This window comes from Ambystoma mexicanum, unplaced genomic scaffold (genome assembly GCF_040938575.1).
Source record: "Ambystoma mexicanum isolate Mex_15411 unplaced genomic scaffold, UKY_AmexF1_1 Mex_scaf1, whole genome shotgun sequence".
Taxonomy (NCBI): Eukaryota; Metazoa; Chordata; class Amphibia; order Caudata; family Ambystomatidae; genus Ambystoma; species Ambystoma mexicanum.
In genome coordinates this window covers 4047294-4058355 of record NW_027182324.1, presented here as the reverse complement: position 1 = coordinate 4058355, position 11062 = coordinate 4047294, and the positions used below count along the sequence as shown (strand labels likewise).

The 11062-nt window shown below is 41.0% G+C and overlaps 1 non-coding gene across 1 annotated transcript; it reads right to left on the bottom strand.

The window, feature by feature from the left end:
* Positions 1 to 5082: 5082 nt before the first annotated feature.
* TRNAT-AGU (transfer RNA threonine (anticodon AGU)) lies at positions 5083 to 5156 on the bottom strand. Its single transcript has one exon. It is a non-coding gene; the product is annotated as a tRNA-Thr (tRNA).
* Positions 5157 to 11062: the final 5906 nt, after the last annotated feature.

Genomic DNA, 11062 nt, shown 5'->3' with positions numbered 1-11062 from the left:
AAGTTTTAATATTGGGGAGACAGATTGGTCGAAAAAAAGCAGACATGCGCTGCTGAGATTCTAACTCAGGATCTCCTGTTTACTAGACAGGCGCTTTAACCAACTAAGCCACAGCACCTTTTTTGCATCTGGTCTCCTTTCCTTCCTCGTGTAATCATTTAGAAGTGAAATCCACTTTTTTAAGGCTGGGCTTCTGTTGCAATATAACTTTTCAAAATGTTTTCCAATTGACTGAAACTCCATTGCACAAAACGAGCATGTCATTAATCGTCGATTTAGAGTGGACTGCATTGCCCAGTGTGTGCATTGAGGAGCACATGTTCGTATTTACTGGGGAGCAAGTTTGCACTCATGAATGTGGCAAAACATTCAAATCCGTAAGTGGGTGAACATTAAAGTCCTAGATGCTGCAAATCTCTATATCTGGATACGGAATGACTGAAAAAAGTTATGTCTCCAGTGTCAAAATGTGTGTAATGCACTAGTAATTCATTTCCTTTATTGACCAGTGAGGTAGCCATGTATGGAGGTGCTGTAGAGTGAAAATCAAGTTTCAAATGGCAGTGATCCATGTGCATGGATAGCTCAGTCGGTAGAGCATCAGACTTTTAATCTGAGGGTCCAGGGTTCAAGTCCCTGTTCAGGCGTACCTTTGCTTCTTTTACAAAAAATTAAGCAGGAAATATGAATTGCTCATTCTAATATGTGCTATTTCTGATGGCATCGCAACCTTGGGCAATATGACTCTAAGGTAGTGGAGTCCAGAGTTCTTGGATGCTTTGCCAACATATCAAGCCTGACTGTGCTTCTAAATAGCATGAAATAGCAATCTTTGTACAAAGTTTTAATATTGGGGAGACAGATTGGTCGAATAAAAGCAGCCAGGCGCTGCTGAGATTCTAACTCAGGATCTCCTGTTTACTAGACAGGCGCTTTAACCAACTAAGCCACAGCACCTTTTTTGCATCTGGTCTCCTTTCCTTCCTCGTGTAATCATTTAGAAGTGAAATCCACTTTTTTAAGGCTGGGCTTCTGTTGCAATATAACTTTTCAAAATGTTTTCCAATTGACTGAAACTCCATTGCACAAAACGAGCATGTCATTAATCGTCGATTTAGAGTGGACTGCATTGCCCAGTGTGTGCATTGAGGAGCACATGTTCGTATTTACTGGGGAGCAAGTTTGCACTCATGAATGTGGCAAAACATTCAAATCCGTAAGTGGGTGAACATTAAAGTCCTAGATGCTGCAAATCTCTATATCTGGATACGGAATGACTGAAAAAAGTTATGTCTCCAGTGTCAAAATGTGTGTAATGCACTAGTAATTCATTTCCTTTATTGACCAGTGAGGTAGCCATGTATGGAGGTGCTGTAGAGTGAAAATCAAGTTTCAAATGGCAGTGATCCATGTGCATGGATAGCTCAGTCGGTAGAGCATCAGACTTTTAATCTGAGGGTCCAGGGTTCAAGTCCCTGTTCAGGCGTACCTTTGCTTCTTTTACAAAAAATTAAGCAGGAAATATGAATTGCTCATTCTAATATGTGCTATTTCTGATGGCATCGCAACCTTGGGCAATATGACTCTAAGGTAGTGGAGTCCAGAGTTCTTGGATGCTTTGCCAACATATCAAGCCTGACTGTGCTTCTAAATAGCATGAAATAGCAATCTTTGTACAAAGTTTTAATATTGGGGAGACAGATTGGTCGAAAAAAAGCAGACAGGCGCTGCTGAGATTCTAACTCAGGATCTCCTGTTTACTAGACAGGCGCTTTAACCAACTAAGCCACAGCACCTTTTTTGCATCTGGTCTCCTTTCCTTCCTCATGTAATCATTTAGAAGTGAAATCCACTTTTTTAAGGCTGGGCTTCTGTTGCAATATAACTTTTCAAAATGTTTTCCAATTGACTGAAACTCCATTGCACAAAACGAGCATGTCATTAATCGTCGATTTAGAGTGGACTGCATTGCCCAGTGTGTGCATTGAGGAGCACATGTTCGTATTTACTGGGGAGCAAGTTTGCACTCATGAATGTGGCAAAACATTCAAATCCGTAAGTGGGTGAACATTAAAGTCCTAGATGCTGCAAATCTCTATATCTGGATACGGAATGACTGAAAAAAGTTATGTCTCCAGTGTCAAAATGTGTGTAATGCACTAGTAATTCATTTCCTTTATTGACCAGTGAGGTAGCCATGTATGGAGGTGCTGTAGAGTGAAAATCAAGTTTCAAATGGCAGTGATCCATGTGCCTGGATAGCTCAGTCGGTAGAGCATCAGACTTTTAATCTGAGGGTCCAGGGTTCAAGTCCCTGTTCAGGCGTACCTTTGCTTCTTTTACAAAAAATTAAGCAGGAAATATGAATTGCTCATTCTAATATGTGCTATTTCTGATGGCATCGCAACCTTGGGCAATATGACTCTAAGGTAGTGGAGTCCAGAGTTCTTGGATGCTTTGCCAACATATCCAAGCCTGACTGTGCTTCTAAATAGCATGAAATAGCAATCTTTGTACAAAGTTTTAATATTGGGGAGACAGATTGGTCGAAAAAAAGCAGACAGGCGCTGCTGAGATTCTAACTCAGGATCTCCTGTTTACTAGACAGGCGCTTTAACCAACTAAGCCACAGCACCTTTTTTGCATCTGGTCTCCTTTCCTTCCTCGTGTAATCATTTAGAAGTGAAATCCACTTTTTTAAGGCTGGGCTTCTGTTGCAATATAACTTTTCAAAATGTTTTCCAATTGACTGAAACTCCATTGCACAAAACGAGCATGTCATTAATCGTCGATTTAGAGTGGACTGCATTGCCCAGTGTGTGCATTGAGGAGCACATGTTCGTATTTACTGGGGAGCAAGTTTGCACTCATGAATGTGGCAAAACATTCAAATCCGTAAGTGGGTGAACATTAAAGTCCTAGATGCTGCAAATCTCTATATCTGGATACGGAATGACTGAAAAAAGTTATGTCTCCAGTGTCAAAATGTGTGTAATGCACTAGTAATTCATTTCCTTTATTGACCAGTGAGGTAGCCATGTATGGAGGTGCTGTAGAGTGAAAATCAAGTTTCAAATGGGCAGTGATCCCTGTGCCTGGATAGCTCAGTCGGTAGAGCATCAGACTTTTAATCTGAGGGTCCAGGGTTCAAGTCCCTGTTCAGGCGTACCTTTGCTTCTTTTACAAAAAATTAAGCAGGAAATATGAATTGCTCAGTCTAATATGTGCTGTTTCTGATGGCATCGCAACCTTGGGCAATATGACTCTAAGGTAGTGGAGTCCAGAGTTCTTGGATGCTTTGCCAACATTTCAAGCCTGACTGTGCTTCTAAATAGCATGAAATAGCAATCTTTGTACAAAGTTTTAATATTGGGGAGACAGATTGGTCGAAAAAAAAGCAGACAGGCGCTGCTGAGATTCGAACTCAGGATCTCCTGTTTACTAGACAGGCGCTTTAACCAACTAAGCCACAGCCCCTTTTTTGCATCTGGTCTCCTTTCCTTCCTCATGTAATCAATCAGAAGTGAAATCCACTTTTTTAAGGCTGGGCTTCTGTTGCAATATAAATTTTCAAAATGTTTTCCAATTGACTGAAACTCCATTGCACAAAACGAGCATGTCATTAATCGTCGATTTAGAGTGGACTGCATTGCCCAGTGTGTGCATTGAGGAGCACATGTTCGTCTTTACTGGGGAGCAAGTTTGCACTCATGAATGTGGCAAAACATTCAAATCCGTAAGTGGGTGAACATTAAAGTCCTAGATGCTGCAAATCTCTATATCTGGATACGGAATGACTGAAAAAAGTTATGTCTCCAGTGTCAAAATGTGTGTAATGCACTAGTAATTCATTTCCTTTATTGACCAGTGAGGTAGCCATGTATGGAGGTGCTGTAGAGTGAAAATCAAGTTTCAAATGGCAGCGATTCATGTGCATGGATAGCTCAGTCGGTAGAGCATCAGACTTTTAATCTGAGGGTCCAGGGTTCAAGTCCCTGTTCAGGCATACCTTTGCTTCTTTTACAAAAAATTAAGCAGGAAATATGAATTGCTCATTCTAATATGTGCTATTTCTGATGGCATCGCAACCTTGGGCAATATGACTCTAAGGTAGTGGAGTCCAGAGTTCTTGGATGCTTTGCCAACATATCAAGCCTGACTGTGCTTCTAAATAGCATGAAATAGCAATCTTTGTACAAAGTTTTAATATTGGGGAGACAGATTGGTCGAAAAAAAGCAGACAGGCGCTGCTGAGATTCTAACTCAGGATCTCCTGTTTACTAGACAGGCGCTTTAACCAACTAAGCCACAGCACCTTTTTTGCATCTGGTCTCCTTTCCTTCCTCATGTAATCATTTAGAAGTGAAATCCACTTTTTTAAGGCTGGGCTTCTGTTGCAATATAACTTTTCAAAATGTTTTCCAATTGACTGAAACTCCATTGCACAAAACGAGCATGTCATTAATCGTCGATTTAGAGTGGACTGCATTGCCCAGTGTGTGCATTGAGGAGCACATGTTCGTCTTTACTGGGGAGCAAGTTTGCACTCATGAATGTGGCAAAACATTCAAATCCGTAAGTGGGTGAACATTAAAGTCCTAGATGCTGCAAATCTCTATATCTGGATACGGAATGACTGAAAAAAGTTATGTCTCCAGTGTCAAAATGTGTGTAATGCACTAGTAATTCATTTCCTTTATTGACCAGTGAGGTAGCCATGTATGGAGGTGCTGTAGAGTGAAAATCAAGTTTCAAATGGGCAGTGATCCCTGTGACTGGATAGCTCAGTCGGTAGAGCATCAGACTTTTAATCTGAGGGTCCAGGGTTCAAGTCCCTGTTCAGGCGTACCTTTGCTTCTTTTACAAAAAATTAAGCAGGAAATATGAATTGCTCATTCTAATATGTGCTATTTCTGATGGCATCGCAACCTTGGGCAATATGACTCTAAGGTAGTGGAGTCCAGAGTTCTTGGATGCTTTGCCAACATATCAAGCCTGACTGTGCTTCTAAATAGCATGAAATAGCAATCTTTGTACAAAGTTTTAATATTGGGGAGACAGATTGGTCGAAAAAAAGCAGACAGGCGCTGCTGAGATTCGAACTCAGGATCTCCTGTTTACTAGACAGGCGCTTTAACCAACTAAGCCACAGCACCTTTTTTGCATCTGGTCTCCTTTCCTTCCTCGTGTAATCATTTAGAAGTGAAATCCACTTTTTTAAGGCTGGGCTTCTGTTGCAATATAACTTTTCAAAATGTTTTCCAATTGACTGAAACTCCATTGCACAAAACGAGCATGTCATTAATCGTCGATTTAGAGTGGACCTCATTGCCCAGTGTGTGCATTGAGGAGCACATGTTCGTATTTACTGGGGAGCAAGTTTGCACTCATGAATGTGGCAAAACATTCAAATCCGTAAGTGGGTGAACATTAAAGTCCTAGATGCTGCAAATCTCTATATCTGGATACGGAATGACTGAAAAAAGTTATGTCTCCAGTGTCAAAATGTGTGTAATGCACTAGTAATTCATTTCCTTTATTGACCAGTGAGGTAGCCATGTATGGAGGTGCTGTAGAGTGAAAATCAAGTTTCAAATGGCAGTGGTCCATGTGCATGGATAGCTCAGTCGGTAGAGCATCAGACTTTTAATCTGAGGGTCCAGGGTTCAAGTCCCTGTTCAGGCGTACCTTTGCTTCTTTTACAAAAAATTAAGCAGGAAATATGAATTGCTCATTCTAATATGTGCTATTTCTGATGGCATCGCAACCTTGGGCAATATGACTCTAAGGTAGTGGAGTCCAGAGTTCTTGGATGCTTTGCCAACATATCAAGCCTGACTGTGCTTCTAAATAGCATGAAATAGCAATCTTTGTACAAAGTTTTAATATTGGGGAGACAGATTGGTCGAAAAAAAGCAGACATGCGCTGCTGAGATTCTAACTCAGGATCTCCTGTTTACTAGACAGGCGCTTTAACCAACTAAGCCACAGCACCTTTTTTGCATCTGGTCTCCTTTCCTTCCTCGTGTAATCATTTAGAAGTGAAATCCACTTTTTTAAGGCTGGGCTTCTGTTGCAATATAACTTTTCAAAATGTTTTCCAATTGACTGAAACTCCATTGCACAAAACGAGCATGTCATTAATCGTCGATTTAGAGTGGACTGCATTGCCCAGTGTGTGCATTGAGGAGCACATGTTCGTATTTACTGGGGAGCAAGTTTGCACTCATGAATGTGGCAAAACATTCAAATCCGTAAGTGGGTGAACATTAAAGTCCTAGATGCTGCAAATCTCTATATCTGGATACGGAATGACTGAAAAAAGTTATGTCTCCAGTGTCAAAATGTGTGTAATGCACTAGTAATTCATTTCCTTTATTGACCAGTGAGGTAGCCATGTATGGAGGTGCTGTAGAGTGAAAATCAAGTTTCAAATGGCAGTGATCCATGTGCATGGATAGCTCAGTCGGTAGAGCATCAGACTTTTAATCTGAGGGTCCAGGGTTCAAGTCCCTGTTCAGGCGTACCTTTGCTTCTTTTACAAAAAATTAAGCAGGAAATATGAATTGCTCATTCTAATATGTGCTATTTCTGATGGCATCGCAACCTTGGGCAATATGACTCTAAGGTAGTGGAGTCCAGAGTTCTTGGATGCTTTGCCAACATATCAAGCCTGACTGTGCTTCTAAATAGCATGAAATAGCAATCTTTGTACAAAGTTTTAATATTGGGGAGACAGATTGGTCGAATAAAAGCAGCCAGGCGCTGCTGAGATTCTAACTCAGGATCTCCTGTTTACTAGACAGGCGCTTTAACCAACTAAGCCACAGCACCTTTTTTGCATCTGGTCTCCTTTCCTTCCTCGTGTAATCATTTAGAAGTGAAATCCACTTTTTTAAGGCTGGGCTTCTGTTGCAATATAACTTTTCAAAATGTTTTCCAATTGACTGAAACTCCATTGCACAAAACGAGCATGTCATTAATCGTCGATTTAGAGTGGACTGCATTGCCCAGTGTGTGCATTGAGGAGCACATGTTCGTATTTACTGGGGAGCAAGTTTGCACTCATGAATGTGGCAAAACATTCAAATCCGTAAGTGGGTGAACATTAAAGTCCTAGATGCTGCAAATCTCTATATCTGGATACGGAATGACTGAAAAAAGTTATGTCTCCAGTGTCAAAATGTGTGTAATGCACTAGTAATTCATTTCCTTTATTGACCAGTGAGGTAGCCATGTATGGAGGTGCTGTAGAGTGAAAATCAAGTTTCAAATGGCAGTGATCCATGTGCATGGATAGCTCAGTCGGTAGAGCATCAGACTTTTAATCTGAGGGTCCAGGGTTCAAGTCCCTGTTCAGGCGTACCTTTGCTTCTTTTACAAAAAATTAAGCAGGAAATATGAATTGCTCATTCTAATATGTGCTATTTCTGATGGCATCGCAACCTTGGGCAATATGACTCTAAGGTAGTGGAGTCCAGAGTTCTTGGATGCTTTGCCAACATATCAAGCCTGACTGTGCTTCTAAATAGCATGAAATAGCAATCTTTGTACAAAGTTTTAATATTGGGGAGACAGATTGGTCGAAAAAAAGCAGACAGGCGCTGCTGAGATTCTAACTCAGGATCTCCTGTTTACTAGACAGGCGCTTTAACCAACTAAGCCACAGCACCCTTTTTGCATCTGGTCTCCTTTCCTTCCTCATGTAATCATTTAGAAGTGAAATCCACTTTTTTAAGGCTGGGCTTCTGTTGCAATATAACTTTTCAAAATGTTTTCCAATTGACTGAAACTCCATTGCACAAAACGAGCATGTCATTAATCGTCGATTTAGAGTGGACTGCATTGCCCAGTGTGTGCATTGAGGAGCACATGTTCGTATTTACTGGGGAGCAAGTTTGCACTCATGAATGTGGCAAAACATTCAAATCCGTAAGTGGGTGAACATTAAAGTCCTAGATGCTGCAAATCTCTATATCTGGATACGGAATGACTGAAAAAAGTTATGTCTCCAGTGTCAAAATGTGTGTAATGCACTAGTAATTCATTTCCTTTATTGACCAGTGAGGTAGCCATGTATGGAGGTGCTGTAGAGTGAAAATCAAGTTTCAAATGGCAGTGATCCATGTGCCTGGATAGCTCAGTCGGTAGAGCATCAGACTTTTAATCTGAGGGTCCAGGGTTCAAGTCCCTGTTCAGGCGTACCTTTGCTTCTTTTACAAAAAATTAAGCAGGAAATATGAATTGCTCATTCTAATATGTGCTATTTCTGATGGCATCGCAACCTTGGGCAATATGACTCTAAGGTAGTGGAGTCCAGAGTTCTTGGATGCTTTGCCAACATATCCAAGCCTGACTGTGCTTCTAAATAGCATGAAATAGCAATCTTTGTACAAAGTTTTAATATTGGGGAGACAGATTGGTCGAAAAAAAGCAGACAGGCGCTGCTGAGATTCTAACTCAGGATCTCCTGTTTACTAGACAGGCGCTTTAACCAACTAAGCCACAGCACCTTTTTTGCATCTGGTCTCCTTTCCTTCCTCGTGTAATCATTTAGAAGTGAAATCCACTTTTTTAAGGCTGGGCTTCTGTTGCAATATAACTTTTCAAAATGTTTTCCAATTGACTGAAACTCCATTGCACAAAACGAGCATGTCATTAATCGTCGATTTAGAGTGGACTGCATTGCCCAGTGTGTGCATTGAGGAGCACATGTTCGTATTTACTGGGGAGCAAGTTTGCACTCATGAATGTGGCAAAACATTCAAATCCGTAAGTGGGTGAACATTAAAGTCCTAGATGCTGCAAATCTCTATATCTGGATACGGAATGACTGAAAAAAGTTATGTCTCCAGTGTCAAAATGTGTGTAATGCACTAGTAATTCATTTCCTTTATTGACCAGTGAGGTAGCCATGTATGGAGGTGCTGTAGAGTGAAAATCAAGTTTCAAATGGCAGTGATCCATGTGCATGGATAGCTCAGTCGGTAGAGCATCAGACTTTTAATCTGAGGGTCCAGGGTTCAAGTCCCTGTTCAGGCGTACCTTTGCTTCTTTTACAAAAAATTAAGCAGGAAATATGAATGCTCATTCTAATATGTGCTATTTCTGATGGCATCGCAACCTTGGGCAATATGACTCTAAGGTAGTGGAGTCCAGAGTTCTTGGATGCTTTGCCAACATATCAAGCCTGACTGTGCTTCTAAATAGCATGAAATAGCAATCTTTGTACAAAGTTTTAATATTGGGGAGACAGATTGGTCGAAAAAAAGCAGACAGGCGCTGCTGAGATTCTAACTCAGGATCTCCTGTTTACTAGACAGGCGCTTTAACCAACTAAGCCACAGCACCTTTTTTGCATCTGGTCTCCTTTCCTTCCTCATGTAATCATTTAGAAGTGAAATCCACTTTTTTAAGGCTGGGCTTCTGTTGCAATATAACTTTTCAAAATGTTTTCCAATTGACTGAAACTCCATTGCACAAAACGAGCATGTCATTAATCGTCGATTTAGAGTGGACTGCATTGCCCAGTGTGTGCATTGAGGAGCACATGTTCGTATTTACTGGGGAGCAAGTTTGCACTCATGAATGTGGCAAAACATTCAAATCCGTAAGTGGGTGAACATTAAAGTCCTAGATGCTGCAAATCTCTATATCTGGATACGGAATGACTGAAAAAAGTTATGTCTCCAGTGTCAAAATGTGTGTAATGCACTAGTAATTCATTTCCTTTATTGACCAGTGAGGTAGCCATGTATGGAGGTGCTGTAGAGTGAAAATCAAGTTTCAAATGGGCAGTGATCCCTGTGCCTGGATAGCTCAGTCGGTAGAGCATCAGACTTTTAATCTGAGGGTCCAGGGTTCAAGTCCCTGTTCAGGCGTACCTTTGCTTCTTTTACAAAAAATTAAGCAGGAAATATGAATTGCTCATTCTAATATGTGCTGTTTCTGATGGCATCGCAACCTTGGGCAATATGACTCTAAGGTAGTGGAGTCCAGAGTTCTTGGATGCTTTGCCAACATTTCAAGCCTGACTGTGCTTCTAAATAGCATGAAATAGCAATCTTTGTACAAAGTTTTAATATTGGGGAGACAGATTGGTCGAAAAAAAAGCAGACAGGCGCTGCTGAGATTCGAACTCAGGATCTCCTGTTTACTAGACAGGCGCTTTAACCAACTAAGCCACAGCCCCTTTTTTGCATCTGGTCTCCTTTCCTTCCTCATGTAATCAATCAGAAGTGAAATCCACTTTTTTAAGGCTGGGCTTCTGTTGCAATATAACTTTTCAAAATGTTTTCCAATTGACTGAAACTCCATTGCACAAAACGAGCATGTCATTAATCGTCGATTTAGAGTGGACTGCATTGCCCAGTGTGTGCATTGAGGAGCACATGTTCGTATTTACTGGGGAGCAAGTTTGCACTCATGAATGTGGCAAAACATTCAAATCCGTAAGTGGGTGAACATTAAAGTCCTAGATGCTGCAAATCTCTATATCTGGATACGGAATGACTGAAAAAAGTTATGTCTCCAGTGTCGAAATGTGTGTAATGCACTAGTAATTCATTTCCTTTATTGACCAGTGAGGTAGCCATGTATGGAGGTGCTGTAGAGTGAAAATCAAGTTTCAAATGGGCAGTGATCCCTGTGCCTGGATAGCTCAGTCGGTAGAGCATCAGACTTTTAATCTGAGGGTCCAGGGTTCAAGTCCCTGTTCAGGCGTACCTTTGCTTCTTTTACAAAAAATTAAGCAGGAAATATGAATTGCTCATTCTAATATGTGCTGTTTCTGATGGCATCGCAACCTTGGGCAATATGACTCTAAGGTAGTGGAGTCCAGAGTTCTTGGATGCTTTGCCAACATTTCAAGCCTGACTGTGCTTCTAAATAGCATGAAATAGCAATCTTTGTACAAAGTTTTAATATTGGGGAGACAGATTGGTCGAAAAAAAAGCAGACAGGCGCTGCTGAGATTCGAACTCAGGATCTCCTGTTTACTAGACAGGCGCTTTAACCAACTAAGCCACAGCCCCTTTTTTGCATCTGGTCTCCTTTCCTTCCT